The sequence below is a fragment of the Durio zibethinus genome, chromosome 1 (genome assembly GCF_047325235.1).
Source record: "Durio zibethinus cultivar Kanyao isolate XHJ-2024 chromosome 1, ASM4732523v1, whole genome shotgun sequence".
Lineage (NCBI taxonomy): Eukaryota > Viridiplantae > Streptophyta > Magnoliopsida > Malvales > Malvaceae > Durio > Durio zibethinus.
The window spans coordinates 18,972,418-18,988,408 of record NC_143162.1 but is presented as its reverse complement, the minus strand read 5'-3'; positions in this window follow the sequence as shown (position 1 = coordinate 18,988,408).

Below are 15,991 nucleotides of genomic sequence, written 5' to 3'. Positions count from 1 at the left end.
ATGAAACTTCATGTGAAAGCTTAAGGGACCATTGTATGAATTTTCAAGCCATAAAAATGGCATTGGCTCACAGAAATATGAAGATGTGCCTAAACCCACCTACCACCCTATCGATCCACGACTTGCGCATCCCATCTCTCTTGCTGGCGTAGTACCCGGCCGCCCGCCCGCTCGTTTTGTCGGTTGGCTTAGGCATACGGAGTTCATTCCCAGTCTAAGATCGAACCGAACCGAGGGTTACGGTAGCAAGATCGGCAGCACGCAAGAGTGGGACCCGGTCAATCCCCAGCTTGCGCATCCCACCCCTCTGGCCGACTGAGCGCCCGCACGCTCGTTTCGTGGGTTGACTTAGGCGTAGGAGTTCATTCCCAATCTAAGCATACAGAGTTCATTCTCAGTCTAAGATCGGACTGGACCAAGGGTTACGGTAGCACATGATGCGCTCGGGCATGTGCTGGGGCCATATTTTTCTTCGTCGGAGCATCACCGGAGAACCTAACCGGCGGCATTGGGGTTCCATCGATCGGGGGGGCCGGGGGGTGTGCGCACACGATGTGCGATGGGTGCTGGTATTTGGCCCTTATATTGGCCCCCTATCCCTCATCAAACCTCGAGAACTCACACCCCCTTAAAGAGCATTTGAGATTTTACAGGTTTGCTGCCAGTAGCCATTAAAGTGTTTGAAATGGGGACACTTTTTTCAAACGGTCACAAAATCTTGTACACTTCGAGTTTTTAGCTGAATTTTTTTGTGCATGCCAATAACAATAAAGGGATCACGTCTACCAAGTTTGGGGCCAAAACTCCATCGGAAAAAATTTGAGAAAATCCTGAAACGCAAAAAGTTTTAAAAATCAAGAAAAATAGAAAACAAGTCGTCTAGCCATGAAACTTCACGTGAAGGCTTAAGGTACCATTGTATGAATTTACAAGCCATAAAAATGGATTTGGCACACAGAAATATGTAGATGTGCCTAAACCAACCTACCACCCTATCGATCCACGGCTTGCGCATCCCGTCTCTCTGGTCGGCGTAATGCGCGCCCGCCCGCCCGCCCGCTCGCTCGTTTCATCGGTTGGCTTAGGCATACGGAGTTCATTCCCAGTCTAAGATCAGACTGGATCAAGGGTTGCGGCAGCAGGATCAGCAGCACGTGGAGGGGGACCCGATCGATCCCCAGCTTGTGCATCCCACCCTTCAGGTCGACTGAGCGCCCGTACGCTCGTTTCGTGGGTTGACTTACGCATACGGAGTTCATTCCCAGTCTAAGCATGCAGAGTTTATTCTCAGTCTAAGATTGGACCGGACCGAGGGTTATGGTAGCACATGCTGGGCTCGGGCATGTGCTGGTGCCCATTTTTCTTCACCGGGGCACCATCGTGGAGCATCGCCGAAGAACCTGACCGACAGCTTTGCAGTTTCGACGATCGGGGGGGTCAGGGGTGTGCACACATGATGTGCGATGGGTGCTGGTACTTGGCCCCTATATTGGCCCCCTATCCCTCATCAAACCTTGAGAACTCACACCCCCTTAAAGAGCATTTCAGATTTTACAGGTTTGCTACCAGTGGCCATTAAAGTGTCTTAGCTGGGGACACTTTTTTCAAATGGTCACAAAATATTGTACACTTCGAGTTTTTAGCTGATTTTTTTGTGCATGCCAAAAAAAAATTCAAGGAGCATGTCTACCAAGTTTTTGGCCAAAAATCCTTCTGAAAAATTTTTAAAAAAGCTCTAACCGCAAAACTTTTTGAAAATCGTGAAAAATAGAAAACGAGTCGTCTTGGCATGAAACTTCACGTGAAGGCTTAAGGGACCATTGTACGAATTTACAAGCCATAAAAATGGCATTGGCATGCAGAAATATGAAGATGTGCCTAAACTCACCTACCACCCTATCGATCCACGGCTTGCGCATCCCGCCGGCATAGTGCCCGCCCGCCCGCCTGCCCGCTTGTTTCGTCGGTTGGCTTAGGCATACGGAGTTCATTCCCAGTCTAAGATCGGATCGGACCGAGGGTTTCGACAGCACATGTGGGCTCGGGCATGTCCTGGTGCCATATTTTTCTTCGTCGGGGCACCATCGCCAGGGCATCACCGTAGAACCTGACCGGCGACATTGGGGTTCTGGCGATCGGGAGGGGTGGAAGCACATGATGTGCGATGGGTGCTGGTACTTGGCCCTTATATTGCCCCCTATCCCTCATCAAACCTCGAGAACTCACACCCCCTTAAAGAGCATTTGAGATTTTACAGGTTTGCTGCCAGTGGCCATTAAAGTGTCTTAAATGGGGACATTTTTTTCAAAAGGTCACAAAATATTGTACACTTTGATTTTTTAGCTGAATTTTTTTGTGCATGCCAACAAAAATACAAGGATCACGTCTACCAAGTTTGGGTCCAAAACTCCTTCTGAAAAAATTTTAAAAAATCCCGAACCGCAAAAAGTTTGAAAAATTATGAAAAATAGAAAACGAGTCGTCATGGCATGAACTTCACGTGAAGGCTTAAGGGACCATTGTATGAATTTACAAGCCATAAAAATGGCATTGGCACGTAGAAATATGATGATGTTCCTAAACCCACCAACCACCCTATGGATCCACGGCTTGCGCATCCCGTCCCTCTGGCCGGCGTAGTGCCCCCCTGCCCGCCCGCTCGCTCGTCTCGTCGGCTGGCTTAGGCATACGAAGTTCATTCCCAGTCTAAGATCAGACCGGACCGAGGGTTGTGACAGCACATACTGGGCTCGGGCATGTGCTGGTGCCGTATTTTTCTTCGTCGGGGTGCCATCACCTGAACGACGGCTTTGCGGTTCCGATGATCGGAGGGGCCGGGGGGTGTGCACACATGATGTGCGATGGGTACTGGTACTTGGCCCTTATATTGGCCCCTATCCCTCATCAAACCTCGAGAACTCACACCCCCTCAAAGAGCATTTGAGATTTTATAGGCTTGCTGCCAGTAGCAATTAAAGTGTCTGAAATGGGGACACTTTTTTCAAATGGTCACAAAATCTTGTACACTTTGACTTTTTAGCTGATTTTTTTTGTGCATGCCAAAAAAAAATACAAGGATCATGTCTACCAAGTTTGGGGCCAACACTCCTACTGAAAAAATTTTAAAAAATCTCGAGCCGTAAAAAGTTTTAAAAATCATGAAAAAGAGAAAACGAGTCGTATTGCCATGAAACTTCACGTGAAGGCTTAAGGGACCATTGTATGAATTTACAAGCCATAAAAATGGCATTGGCATGCAGAAATACGAAGATGTGCCTAAACCCACCTACCACCCTATCGATCCACGGCTTGCGTATCCCGTCTCTCTGGCCAGCGTAGTGCCCGCCCGCCCGTCTGCCCGCTCGTTCGTTTCGTCGGTTGGCTTAGGCATACGGTGTCCATTCCCAGTCTAAGATCGGATCGGACCAAGGGTTGCGGCAGCACATGCTAGGCTCGGGCATGTGCTGGTGCCGTATTTTTCTTCACTGCGGCAGCATCGTCGAGCATCGCCGGAGAATCTGACCGACGGCATTGGGGTTCAGGCGATCGGGGGGGCCGGGGGGTGTGCGCACATGATGTGCGATGGGTGCTGGTACTTGGCCATTATATTGGCCCCCTATCCCTCATCAAACCTCGAGAACTCATGCTCCCTTAAAGAGCATTTGAGATTTTACAGGTTTGCTGCCAGTAGCCATTAAAGTGTCTGGAATGGGGACACTTTTTCCAAATGGTCACAAAATCTTGTACACTTCGAGTTTTTAGCTGAATTGTTTTGTGCATGCCAACAAAAATACAAGGATCACGTTTTCCAAGTTTGGGGCCAAAACTCCTTCCGAAAAAATTTAAAAAAATCTTGAATCATAAAAAGTTTCAAAAATCGTGAAAAATAGAAAACGAGTCGTCTTGCCATGAAACTTCACATGAAGGCTTAAGAGACCATTGTATGAATTTACAAGCCATCAAAATGGCATTGGCAAGTAGAAATATGAAGATGTGCCTAAACGCACCTACCACCCTATCGATCCACGGCTTGTGCATCCCGTCTCTCTGGCCGGCGTAGTGCCCGCCCGCTCACCCGCTCGTTTCGCCAGTTGGCTTAGGCATACGGAGTTCATTCCTAGTCTAAGCATATGGAGTTCATTCCCAGTATAAGATCGGACCGACCGAGGGTTGCGCAGCAAATACTGTGCTCCAGTATGTGCTAGTTCCGCATTTTTCTTCGTCTGGGCACCATCGCCGGAGCATCGCCGGAGAACCAGACCGGTGGCATTTAGGTTCCGGTGATCGGGGGGGCCGGGGGGTGTGCGCACATGATGTGCGATGGGTTATGGTACTTGGCCCTTATATTGGCCCCCTATCCCTCGTCAAACCTCGAGAAATCACACCCCCTTAAATAGCATTTGAGATTTTCCCGGTTTGCTACCAGTAGCCATTAAAGTGTTTGAAATGGGGACACTTTTTTCAAATGGTCATAAAATCTTGTACACTTTGGGTTTTTAGCTGAATTTTTTTGTGCATGCCAATAAAAATACAAGGATCAAGTCTACCAAGTTTGGGGCCAAAAATCCTTACGAAAAAATTTTAAAAAATCCCAAACCGCAAAAAGTTTCAAAAATCATGAAAAATAGAAAACGAGTCGTCTTGCCATGAAACTTCACGTGAAGGCTTAAGGGACCATTGTATGAATTTACCAGCCATAAAAATGGCATTGGCATGCAGAAATATGAAGATGTGCCTAAACCCACCTACCACCCTATCGATCCACGGCTTGCGTATCCCGTCTCTCTAGCCGGCGTAGTGCCCGCCCGCCCGCCCGTCCGCTCATTTCATAGATTGGCTTAGGCATACGGTGTTTATTCCCAGTCTAAGATCAGACCGGACTGAGGGTTGCGGCAACAGGATCGGTAGCACGTAGAGAGGGACCCAACCGATCCTCGGCTTGTGCATCCCGCCCGTACGCTCGTTTCATGGGTTGACTTAGGCGTATGGAGTTCATTCCCAGTCTAAGCATACGGAATTCATTCCCAGTCTAAGATCGGAAAGGACCGGAATTCATTCCCATTTTTCTTCGTCCGGGCACCATCGTCGAAACATCACCGGAGAACCTGATCGACGGCATTGGGGTTCCGGCGATCAGGGGGGCCGGGGGGGTGTGCACACATGATGTGTGATGGGTGCTGGTACTTGGCCCTTATATTGGCCCCCTATCCCTCATGAAACCTCAAGAACTCACACCCCCTTAAAGAGCATTTGAGATTTTACAGGTTTGCTGCCAGTAGCCATTAAAGTGTTTGAAATGGGGACACTTTTTTCAAATGGTCACAAAATCTTGTACGGTTCAAGTTTTTAGCTGAATTTTTTTATGCACGCCAACAAAAATACAAGGATCACGTCTACCACGTTTGGGGCCAAAAATCCTTCTGAAAAAATTTTAAAAAATCTCGAACAGCAAAAAGTTTCAAAAATTGTGAAAAATAGAAAACAAGTCGTCTTGCCATGAAACTTAACGTGAAGGCTTCAGGGACCATTATATCAATTTACAAGCCATAAAAATGGCATTGGCAAGTAGAAATATGAAGAACTACCTAAACCCACCTACCACCCTATCGATCCACGGCTTGCACATCCCGTCTCTCTCGCCGGCATAGTGCCCGCCCGCTCGCTCGTTTAATCGGTTGGCTTAGGCATACGGAGTTCATTCCCAGTCTAAGATCAGACCGGATTGAAGGTTGGGGCAGCAGGATCGACAGCACGTAGAGGGGGACCCAACCGATCCCTGGCTTGCGCATCCTGCCCCTCTGACCGGCTGAACGCCCGTACGCTCGTTTCGTGGGTTGACTTAGGCATACAAAGTTCATTCCCAGTCTAAGCATACGAAGTTCATTCCCAGTCTAAGATCGGACCAAACCGAGGGTTACGACAGCACATGCTGGGGTCGGGCATGTGCTGGTGCCGTATTTTTCTTCACCGGGGCAGCATCGTCGGAGAACCTGACCGACGACATTGGGGTTCCGACGATCGGGTGCATCGGGGGGGTGTGCGCATATGATGTGCGATGGGTGCTGGTACTTGGCCCTTATATTGGTCCCCTATCCCTCATCAAACCTCTAGAACTCACACCCCCTTAAAGAGCATTTGAGACTTTTCCGATTTGCTGTCAGTAGCCATTAAAGTGTCTGAAATGGGGACACTTTTTTCAAATGGTCACAAAATCTTGTACACTTTGGGTTTTTAGCTAACTTTTTTTGAACATGCCAAAAAAAATACAAGGATCGCGTCCACCAAGTTTGGAACCAAAACTCCTTCCAAAAAAATTTTAAAAAATCCCGAACCACAAAAAGTTTCAAAAATCGTAAAAAATAAAAAATGGGTCATCTTGCCATGAAACTTCATGTGAAGGCTTAAGGGACCATTGTATTAATTTTCAAGCAATAAAAATGGCATTGGAATGTAGAATTATGAAGATGTGCCTAAACCCACCTACCACCCTATCGATCCACGGCTTACGCATCCTGTCTCTCTGACCGACGTAGTACCCGTCCGCCCGCCCGCCCGCTCCTTTCGTCAGTTGGCTTAGGCATACGGAGTTCATTCCCAGTCTAAGATTGGACCAGACCATGGGTTGTGGTAGCAGGATTGACAGCACTTAGAAGGGGACCCGATCGATCTCCGGCTTGCGCATCCCACCCCTCTGCCTGACTGAGCGCCCGCACGCTCGTTTCGTGGTTTGACTTAGGCACACGGAGTTCATTCCCAATCTAAGCATACGAAGTTCATTCCCAGTCTAAGATCGCATCGGACCGAGGGTTGCGGCATCATATGCTGGGCTCGGGCATGTGCTGGTGGCGTATTTTTTTTCGTAGGGGCACCATCGCCGGAGCGTCGCCGGAGAACCTGACCGGCGACATTGGGGTTCCGATGATCAGGGGCCCGGAGGGGTGTGCGCACATGATGTGGGATGGTTGCTGGTACTTGGCCCTTATTTTGGCCCCTTATCCCTCATCAAACCTCGAAAACTAACACCCCCTTAAAGTGCATTTGAGATTTTACAGGTTTCCTGCCAGTAGCCATTAAAGTGTCTAAAATGGGGACACTTTTTTGAAATGGTCACAAAATCTTGTACACTTCGAGTTTTTAGCTGAATTTTTTTGTGCATGCCAAAAAAAATACAAGGATCACGTCTACCAAGTTTGGGGCCAAAACGCCTTCTGACAAAATTTCAAAAAATCCCAAACCGTAAAAAGTTTTGAAAATCATGAAAAATAGAAAACGAGTTGTCTTGCCATGAAACTTAACGTGAAGGCTTAAGGGACCATTGTATGAATTTACAGGCCATAAAAATGGCATGGCACATAGAAATATGAAGATGTGCCTAAACCCACCTACCACCCTATCAATCCACGGCTTGCGCATCCCGTCTCTCTAGTCGGCGAAATGCCCGCCCGCTCGTTTCGTCGGTTGGCTTAGGCATACGAAGTTCATTCCAAATCTAAGATCGAACCGAACCGAGGGCTGCGACAGCACATGCTGGGCTCGGGCATGTGCTGGTGCTGCATTTTTCTTCATCGGGGCACCATCGTCGGAGCATCACCGAAAAACCTGACTGGTGGCATTGGGGTTCCGGCGATCGGTGGGGCCGGGGGGGGTGTGCGCACATGATGTGTGATAGGTGCTGGTACTTGGCCCTTATATTGGCCCTCTATCCCTCATCAAACCTTGAGAACTCACAGCCCCTTAAAGAGCATTTGAGATTTTACAGGTTTGCTGCCAGTAGCCATTAATGTGTCTGAAATGGGGACACTTTTTTCAAATGATCACAAAATCTTGTACACTTTGAGTTTTTAGCTGAATTTTTTTGTGCATGCCAACAAAAATACAAGGATCACGTCTACCAAGTTTGGGCCCAAACCTCCTTTCAAAAAAATTTTAAAAAATCCTGAACCCCAAAAAGTTTCAAAAATTGTGAAAAATAGAAAACGAGTCGTCTTGCCATGAAACTTCACGTGAAGGCTTGTATGAATTTACAAGCCAAAAAAATGGCATTGGCATGCACAAATATGAAGATTGTGCTGAAACCCACCTACCACCCTATCGATCCACGGCTTGCAGATCCCGCTTCTCTGGCTGGCGTAGTGCCCGCCCACCCGTCCGCCCGCCTGCTTATTTCGTCGGTTGGCTTAGGCATACAGAGTTCATTCCTAGTCTAAGATCAAACCGGACCGAGGGTGGTGGCAGCAGGATCGGCAGCACGTAGAAGTGGACCCGATCGATCCCCGACTTGCGCATCCTGCCCTTCTGGCTGGCTAAACGCCCGCATGCTCGTTTCGTGGGTTCACTTAGGCATACAGAGTTCATTCCCAGTCTAAGTATACGGAGTTCATTCCCAGTCTAAGATCAGACCAGACCGAGGGTTCCGACAGCACATACTGGGTTCGAGCATGTGCTGGTGCCCCTTTTTTCTTTATCAGGGCACCATCGTTGGAGCATCGTCGGAGAATCTGATAGACAACATTGGGGTTCCGATGATCGGGAGGGCCGGGGGGTGTACGCACATGATGTGCGATGGGTGCTGGTACTTGGCCCTTATATTGGCCCCTATCCCTCATCAAACCTCAAGAACTCACACCACCTTAAAGAGTATTTGAGATTTTACAGGTTTGCTGCCAGTAGTTATTAAAGTGTCTGAAATGGGGGCATTTTTTTTGAATGGTCACAACATCTTACACTTCAAGTTTTTAGCTGAATCTTTTTGTGCATGCCAACAAAAATACGGAGTTCATTCCCGGTCTAAGATCGAACTGGACCGAGGGTTACGACAGCGGGATCAGGATCGGCAGCACGTAGAGGGGGACCTGACCGATCCCCGGCTTGCGGATCCCGCCCCTCTGTCCGACTGAGCGCCCGCACGCTCGTTTCGTGGGTTGACTTAGGCATATGGAGTTCATTCCCATTCTAAGCATACGGAGCTCATTCCTAGTATAAGATCGGATCGGACCGAGGGTTGCGGCAGCACATGCTGGGCTCGAAAATGTACTGGTGCCACATTTTTCTTCGTCGGGGCACCATCGTCGAAGCATCGCCGAAGAACCTGACCGACGGCATTGGGGTTCCGGTGATCGGGGGGCCGGAGGGGTGTGCGCACATGATGTGTGATGGGTGCTGGTACTTGGCCCTTATATTGGCCCTTATCCCTCATCAAACCTCGAGAACTCACACCCCTTTAAAGAGCATTTGAGATTTTACAGGTTTGCTGCCAGTAGTTATTAAAGTGTCTAAAATGGGGGCACTTTTTTTGAATTGTCACAAAATCTTGTACACTTCGAGTTTTTTGCTGAATTTTTTTGCCCTTGCCAACAAAAATACAAGGATCACATCTACCAAGTTTGGGGTCAAAAATCTTTCCAAAAAATTTTTCAAAAATCTCGAACCGTAAAAAGTTTCAAAAATCGTGAAATATAGAAAACGAGTCATCTTGCGTTGAAACTTCACGTGAAGGCTTAAGGGACCATTGTATGAATTTACAAGCCATAAAAATGGCATTGGCACGCAGAAATAGGAAGATGTGCCTAAACCCACCTACCACCCTATCGATCCACGGCTTGCGCATCCCATCTCTCTGGCCGGTGTAGGGCTCGCCCGCCCGCCCGCTCATTTCATCGGTTGGCTTAGGCATACGGAGTTCATTACCAGTCTAAGATCAGACTGGACCGGGGGTTGCGGCAGTAGGATCGACAGTACACAAAGAAGGACCCGGTCGATCCCCGGCTTCCGCATCCCGCCCCTCTGGCCGGCTGAGGGCCCGTACGCTCGTTTCATGGGTTGACTTAGGCATACGGAGTTCATTCCCAGACTAAGGATATGAAGTTCATTCCCAGTACAAGATCGGACTGGACCAAGGGTTGCAGCAGCACATGCCGGGCTCGGGCATGTGCTGGTGCCGCATTTTTCTTCACCGGGGCACCATCATCGGAGCATCGCCGGAGAACCTGATCGGTGACATTGGGGTTCCGATGATCGGGGGGGCCGGGGGGGTTTGCGCACATGATGTGCGATGGGTGCTGGTACTTGAAACTTATATTGGCCCCCTATCCCTCATGAAACCTTGAGAACTCACACCCCCTTAAAGAGCTTTTCAGATTTTACAGGTTTGCTGCCAGTAGCCATTAAAGTGTCTGAAATGGGGACACTTTTTTCAAATGGTCACAAAGTCTTTTACACTTTGAGTTTTTAGCAGAATTTTTTTGTGCATGCCAACAAAAATACAAGGATCACGTCTACCAAGTTTGGGGCCACAAATCCTTCCGAAAAAATTTTAAAAAATCTCGAACCGTAAAAAGTTTCAAAAATTATGAAAAATAGAAAACGAGTTGTCTTGCCATGAAACTTCACGTGAAGGCTTAAGGGACATTTATGAATTTACAAGCCATAAAAATGGCATTGGCACACAGAAATATGAAGACGTGCCTAAACCCACCTACCACCATATCGATCCATGGCTTGCGCATCCCGTCTCTCTAGCCGACGTAGTGCCCGCCCGCCCGCCTGCTTGTTACGTCGGTTGGCTTAGACATACGAAGTTCATTCCTAGTCTAAGATCAGACCAGATCGAGAGATGCAGCAGCAAGATCGACAGCATGCAGAGGGGGACCCGGCCTATCCCCGACTTGTGCATCCCGCCCCTCTGGCCGGCTGAGCACCGGAACGTTTGTTTCGTGGGTTGACTTAGGCATACGGAGTTCATTCCCAGTCTAAGCATACGGAGTTCATTCCCAGTCTAAGATCGGACCAGATTGAGGGTTGCAGCAGCACATGCTGGGCTCGGGCATGTGCTGGTGCCGCATTTTTCTTCACTGGGGCACCATCGTCGGAGCATCGTCGGAGAACCTTACCGACGGCATTGGGGTTCCGACGATTGAGGTGGCCGGGGGGGTGTGCGCACATGATGTGCGATGGGTGCTGGTACTTAGCCGTTATATTGGGCCCCTATCCCTCATCAAACCTCAACAACTTACACCCCATTAAGTAGCATTTGATATTTTACAGGTTTCCTACCAGTAGCCATTAAAGTGTCTGAAATGGGGACACTTTTTTCAAATGGTCACAAAATCTTGTACACTTCGAGTTTTTAGCTAAATTTTTTGTGCATGCCAACAAAAATACAAGGATCACGTCTACCAAGTTTGGGGCCAAAACTCCTTTCGAAAAAATATTAAAATCTTGAACCGTAAAAAGTTTCAAAAATTGTGAAAAATAGAAAACGAGTCGTCTTGCCATGAAACTTCACGCGAAGGCTTAAGGGACTATTGTATGAATTTACAAGCCATAAAAATGGCATTGGCATGCAGAATACGAAGATGTGCCTAAACCCACCTACCACCCTATCGATCCACGGCTTGTCCATCCCATCTCTCTAGCCGACGTAGTGCCCGCCCGCCCGTCCACCCGCTCGTTTCGTCGGTTGGCTTAGACATACGGAGTTCATTCCCAGTCTAAGATTGGACCAGATCAAGGGTTGCTATAGCAAGATCGGCAACACGCAGAGGGGGACCCGACCGATCCCCGACTTGTGCATCTCGCCCCTCTGGCCGGCTGAGCACCCGAACGCTCGTTTCGTGGGTTGACTTAGGCATACGGAGTTCATTCCCAGTCTAAGCATACGGAGTTCATTCCCAATCTAAGATCGAACCAGACCGAGGGTTTCAGCAGCACATGCTGGGCTCGGGCATGTGCTGGTGCCGCATTTTTCTTGACTGGGGCACGATCGCCGGAGCATCGTCGGAGAACCTTTCTGATGGCATTGGGGTTCCGGCGATCGAGGTGGTCAGGGGGGGTGTGCGCACATGATGTGCAATGGGTGCTGGTACTTGGCCGTTATAATGGGCCCCTATCCCTCATCAAACCTCGAGAACTCACACCCCTTTAAGGAGCATTTGATATTTTACTGGTTTCCTACCAGTAGCCATTAAAGTGTCTGAAATGGGGACACTTTTTTCAAATGGTCACAAAATCTTATACACTTCGAGTTTTTAGCTGAATTTTTTTGTGCATGCCAAAAAAAATACAAGGATCACGTCTACCAAGTTTGGGGTAAAACATCTTTCGAAAAAATTTTAAAAAATCCCGAACCGCCAAAAGTTTCAAAAATCGTGAAAAATAGAAAACGAGTCGTCTTACCTTGAAACTTCACGTGAATGCTTAAGAGACTATGGTATGAATTTACAAGCCATAAAAATGGCATTGTCACATAGAAATATGAAGATGTGCCTAAACCCACCTACCACCCTATAGATCCACGGCTTACGCATCCCGTCTCTGGCCGGCGTAGTGTCCGCCCGCCCGCCCGCTTGTTTCATCGGTTGGCTTAGGCATACGGAGTTCATTCCTAGTCTAAGATCAAACCAGATCGAAGGTTGCGGCAATAGGATCGGCACCACGCAGAGGGAGACTCGGTCGATCCTCGGCTTGCGCATCCCGCCCCTTTGGTCGACTGAGCGCCCGTACGCTCATTTCATGGGTTGACTTAGGCATACGGAGTTCATTCCCCGTCTAAGATCGGACCAGACCGAGGGTTGCGACAGCACATGCTGGGCTCGGGCATGTGCTGGTGCCGCATTTTTCTTTGTCAGGGCACCATCGCCGGAACATTGTCGGAGAAGCTGACCGACGGTATTGGGGTTCCGGCGATCGGGGGGGCGGGGGGTATGCACACATGATGTGCGATGGGTGCTGGTACTTGGCCCTAATATTGGCCCCCTATCCCTCATCAAACATGAGAACTCACACCCCCTTAAAGAGCATTTGAGATTTTATAGGTTTGTTGCCAGTAGCAATTAAAGTGTCTGAAATGAGGACACTTTTTTCAAATGGTCACAAAATCTTGTACACTTCGATTTTTTTGCTGAATTTTTTTGTACATGCCAAAAAAAATACAAGGATCACGTCTACCAAGTTTGGGGCCAAAACTCCTTCTGAAAAAATTTTAAAAAATCTAAAACCGCAAAAAGTTTCAAAAATCATGAAAAATAGAAAACAAGTCCTCTTGCCACGAAACTTCATGTGAAGGCTTAAGGGACCATTGTATGAATTTACAAGCCATAAGAATGGAATTGGCACGCAAAAATTTAAAGATGTGCCTAAACCCACCTACCACCTTATCGATTCATGGCTTGCGCATCCCGTCTCTCTGGCCGGCGTAGCGCCCGCTCATTTCATTGTGTGGCTTAGGCATACGGAGTTCATTCCCAGTCTAAGATCAAACCAGGCCTGGGGTTACGACAGCAGGATCGATAGCACGTAGAGGAGGACCCGACCGATGCCAGGCTTGCGCATCTCGCCCCTCTGGCCGGTTGACAGCCCGCACGCTCGTTCCGTGTGTTGATGTAGGCATACGGAGTTCATTCCCAGTCTAAGATCAGATCGGACCGAGGGTTGCGGTAGCACATGCTGGGCTCAAGCATGTGCTGGTACCACATTTTTCTTCGTCGGGGCACCATCGCCGGAGCATCACCGGAGAACCTAACTGGCAGCATTGGGGTTCCGGCAATCGGGGGGCCGGGGGGGTGTGCACACATGATGTGCAATGGGTGCTGGTACTAGGCCCTTATATTGGCCCCTTATCCCTCATCAAACCTCAAGAACTCACACCCCCTTAAAGAGCAATTCAGATTTTACTGGTTTGCTACCGGTAGCCATTAAAGTGTTCGAAATGGGGACACTTTTTTCAAATGATCACAAAGTCTTGTACACTTCTAGTTTTTAGCTAAATTTTTTTGTGCATGTAAAGAAAAATACAAGGATCATGTCCACCAAGTTTGGGGCTAAAACTCCTTCCGAAAAAATTTAAAAAAATCCCAAACCCGCAAAAAGGTTTCAAAAATCGTGAAAAATAAAAAACCAGTCATCCTGCCATGAAACTTCACATGAAGGGTTAAGGGACCATTGTATGAATTTACAAGGCATAAAAATGGCATTGGCATGCAGAAATATGAAGATGTGCCTAAACCCAACTACCACCCTATCAATCCACAGCGTGCACATCTCGTTTCTCTGGTCGGCGTAGTGCCCGCCTGCCTGCCCGCTCGTTTCGTCGGGTGGCTTCAGCATACGGAGTTCATTCCCAGTCTAAGATCGAACAAGATCGAGGTTTACAGCAACAGGATCAATAGCATGCAGATGGGGACCCGACCGATCCCAGGCATGCGCATCTCGCCCCTCTGGCTGGCTGAGAGCCCGCACGCTCGTCTTGTGTGTTGACTTAGGCATAAGGAGTTCATTCCCAGTCTAAGCATACGGAGTTCATTCCCAGTCTAAGATCAGACAGGACTAAGGGTTATGGCAGCACATGCTGGGCTTGGGCATGCTGGTGCCGCATTTTTCTTCACCGGGACACCATCGTCGGAGCATCGTCGGAGAACCTGATTGGTGGCAATGGGGTTCCGGCGATCGGGGGGGCCGGGGGGGTGTGCGCACATGATGTGCGATGGGTGCTGGTACTTGGCGCTTATATTGGTCCCCTATCCCTCATCAAACCTCGAGAACTCACACCCCCTTAAAGAGCAATTCAGATTTTACTGGTTTGCTGCCAGTAGCCATTAAAATGTCTAAAATGGGGACACTTTTTTCAAATGGTCGCAAAATCTTGTACACTTAGAGTTTTTAGCTGAATTTGTTTGTGCAAGCCAACAAAAATACAAGGATCACGTCTACCAAGTTTGGTGCCAAAACTCCTTCCGAAAAAATTTTAAAAAATCCCAAACCGCAAAAAGTTTCAAAAATTGTGAAAAATAGAAAACGAGTCGTCTGGCCATGAAACTTCACGTGAAGGCTTAAGGGACCATTGTATGAATTTACAAGCCATAAAAATGGCATTGGCACACAGAAATATGAAGATGTGCCTAAACCCATCTACCACCATATCAATCCACAGCTTGCGCATCCCATCTCTCCGGCTGATGTAGTGCCTGCCCGCCCGTCCGCCCGCTCGCTCGTTTCGTCGATTGGCTTAGGCGTACGGAGTTCATTCCCAGTCTAAGATTGAATCAGACCAAGGGTTGTGATAGCAAGATCAGCAGCACCCAGAGGGGGACCCAGCCGATCCCAGGCCTATGCATCCCGCCCCTCTGGCCGGCTGAGCACCCGCACGCTCATTTTGTTGGTTGACTTAGGCATACGGAGTCCATTCCGAGTCTAAGCATACGGAGTTCATTCCCAGTCTTAGATCGGATCGGACCGAGGGTTGCGGTAGCACATTCTAGGCTCGGGTATGTGTTGGTGCTGCATTTTTCTTCGTCGGGCACCATCGCCGGAGCATCGCCGGAGAACCTGACCGGCGGCATTGGGGTTCCGACGATCGGGGGGGCCGGGGGGTGTGCGTAAATGATGTGCGATGGGTGCGGGTACTTGGCCCTTATATTGGCCTCCTATCCCTCATCAAACCTCGAGCACTCACACCCCCTTAAAGAGCATTTGAGATTTTACAGGTTTTCTGCCAGTAGCCATTAAAGTGTCAGAAATGGGGATGCTTTTTTCAAATGGTCACAAAATCTTGTACACTTCGAGTTTTTAGCTGATTTTTTTTATGCATGCCAACAAAAATAAAAGGATCACGTCTACCAAGTTTGGGGGGAAAAATCCTTCTGAAAAAATTTTAAAAAATCCCAAACCGCAAAAAGTTTTGAAAATCGTGAAAAATAGAAAACGAGTTGTCTTGCCATGAAACTTCATGTGAAGGCTTAAGGGACCATTGTATGAATTTTACAAGCCATAAAAATGGCATTGGAATGCAGAAATATGAAGATGTGCCTAAACCCACCTACCACCCTATCGATCCGCGGCTTGCGCATCCCGTCTCTCTGGCCGGCATAGTGCCCACCCGCCCGCCCGCCCGCTCGTTTCGTCGGTTGGCTTAGGCATACGGAGCTCAGTCCCAGTCAAAGATCGAACCAGACCGAGGGTTGCAGCAGCACATGGTGGGCTCGGGCATGTGCTGGTG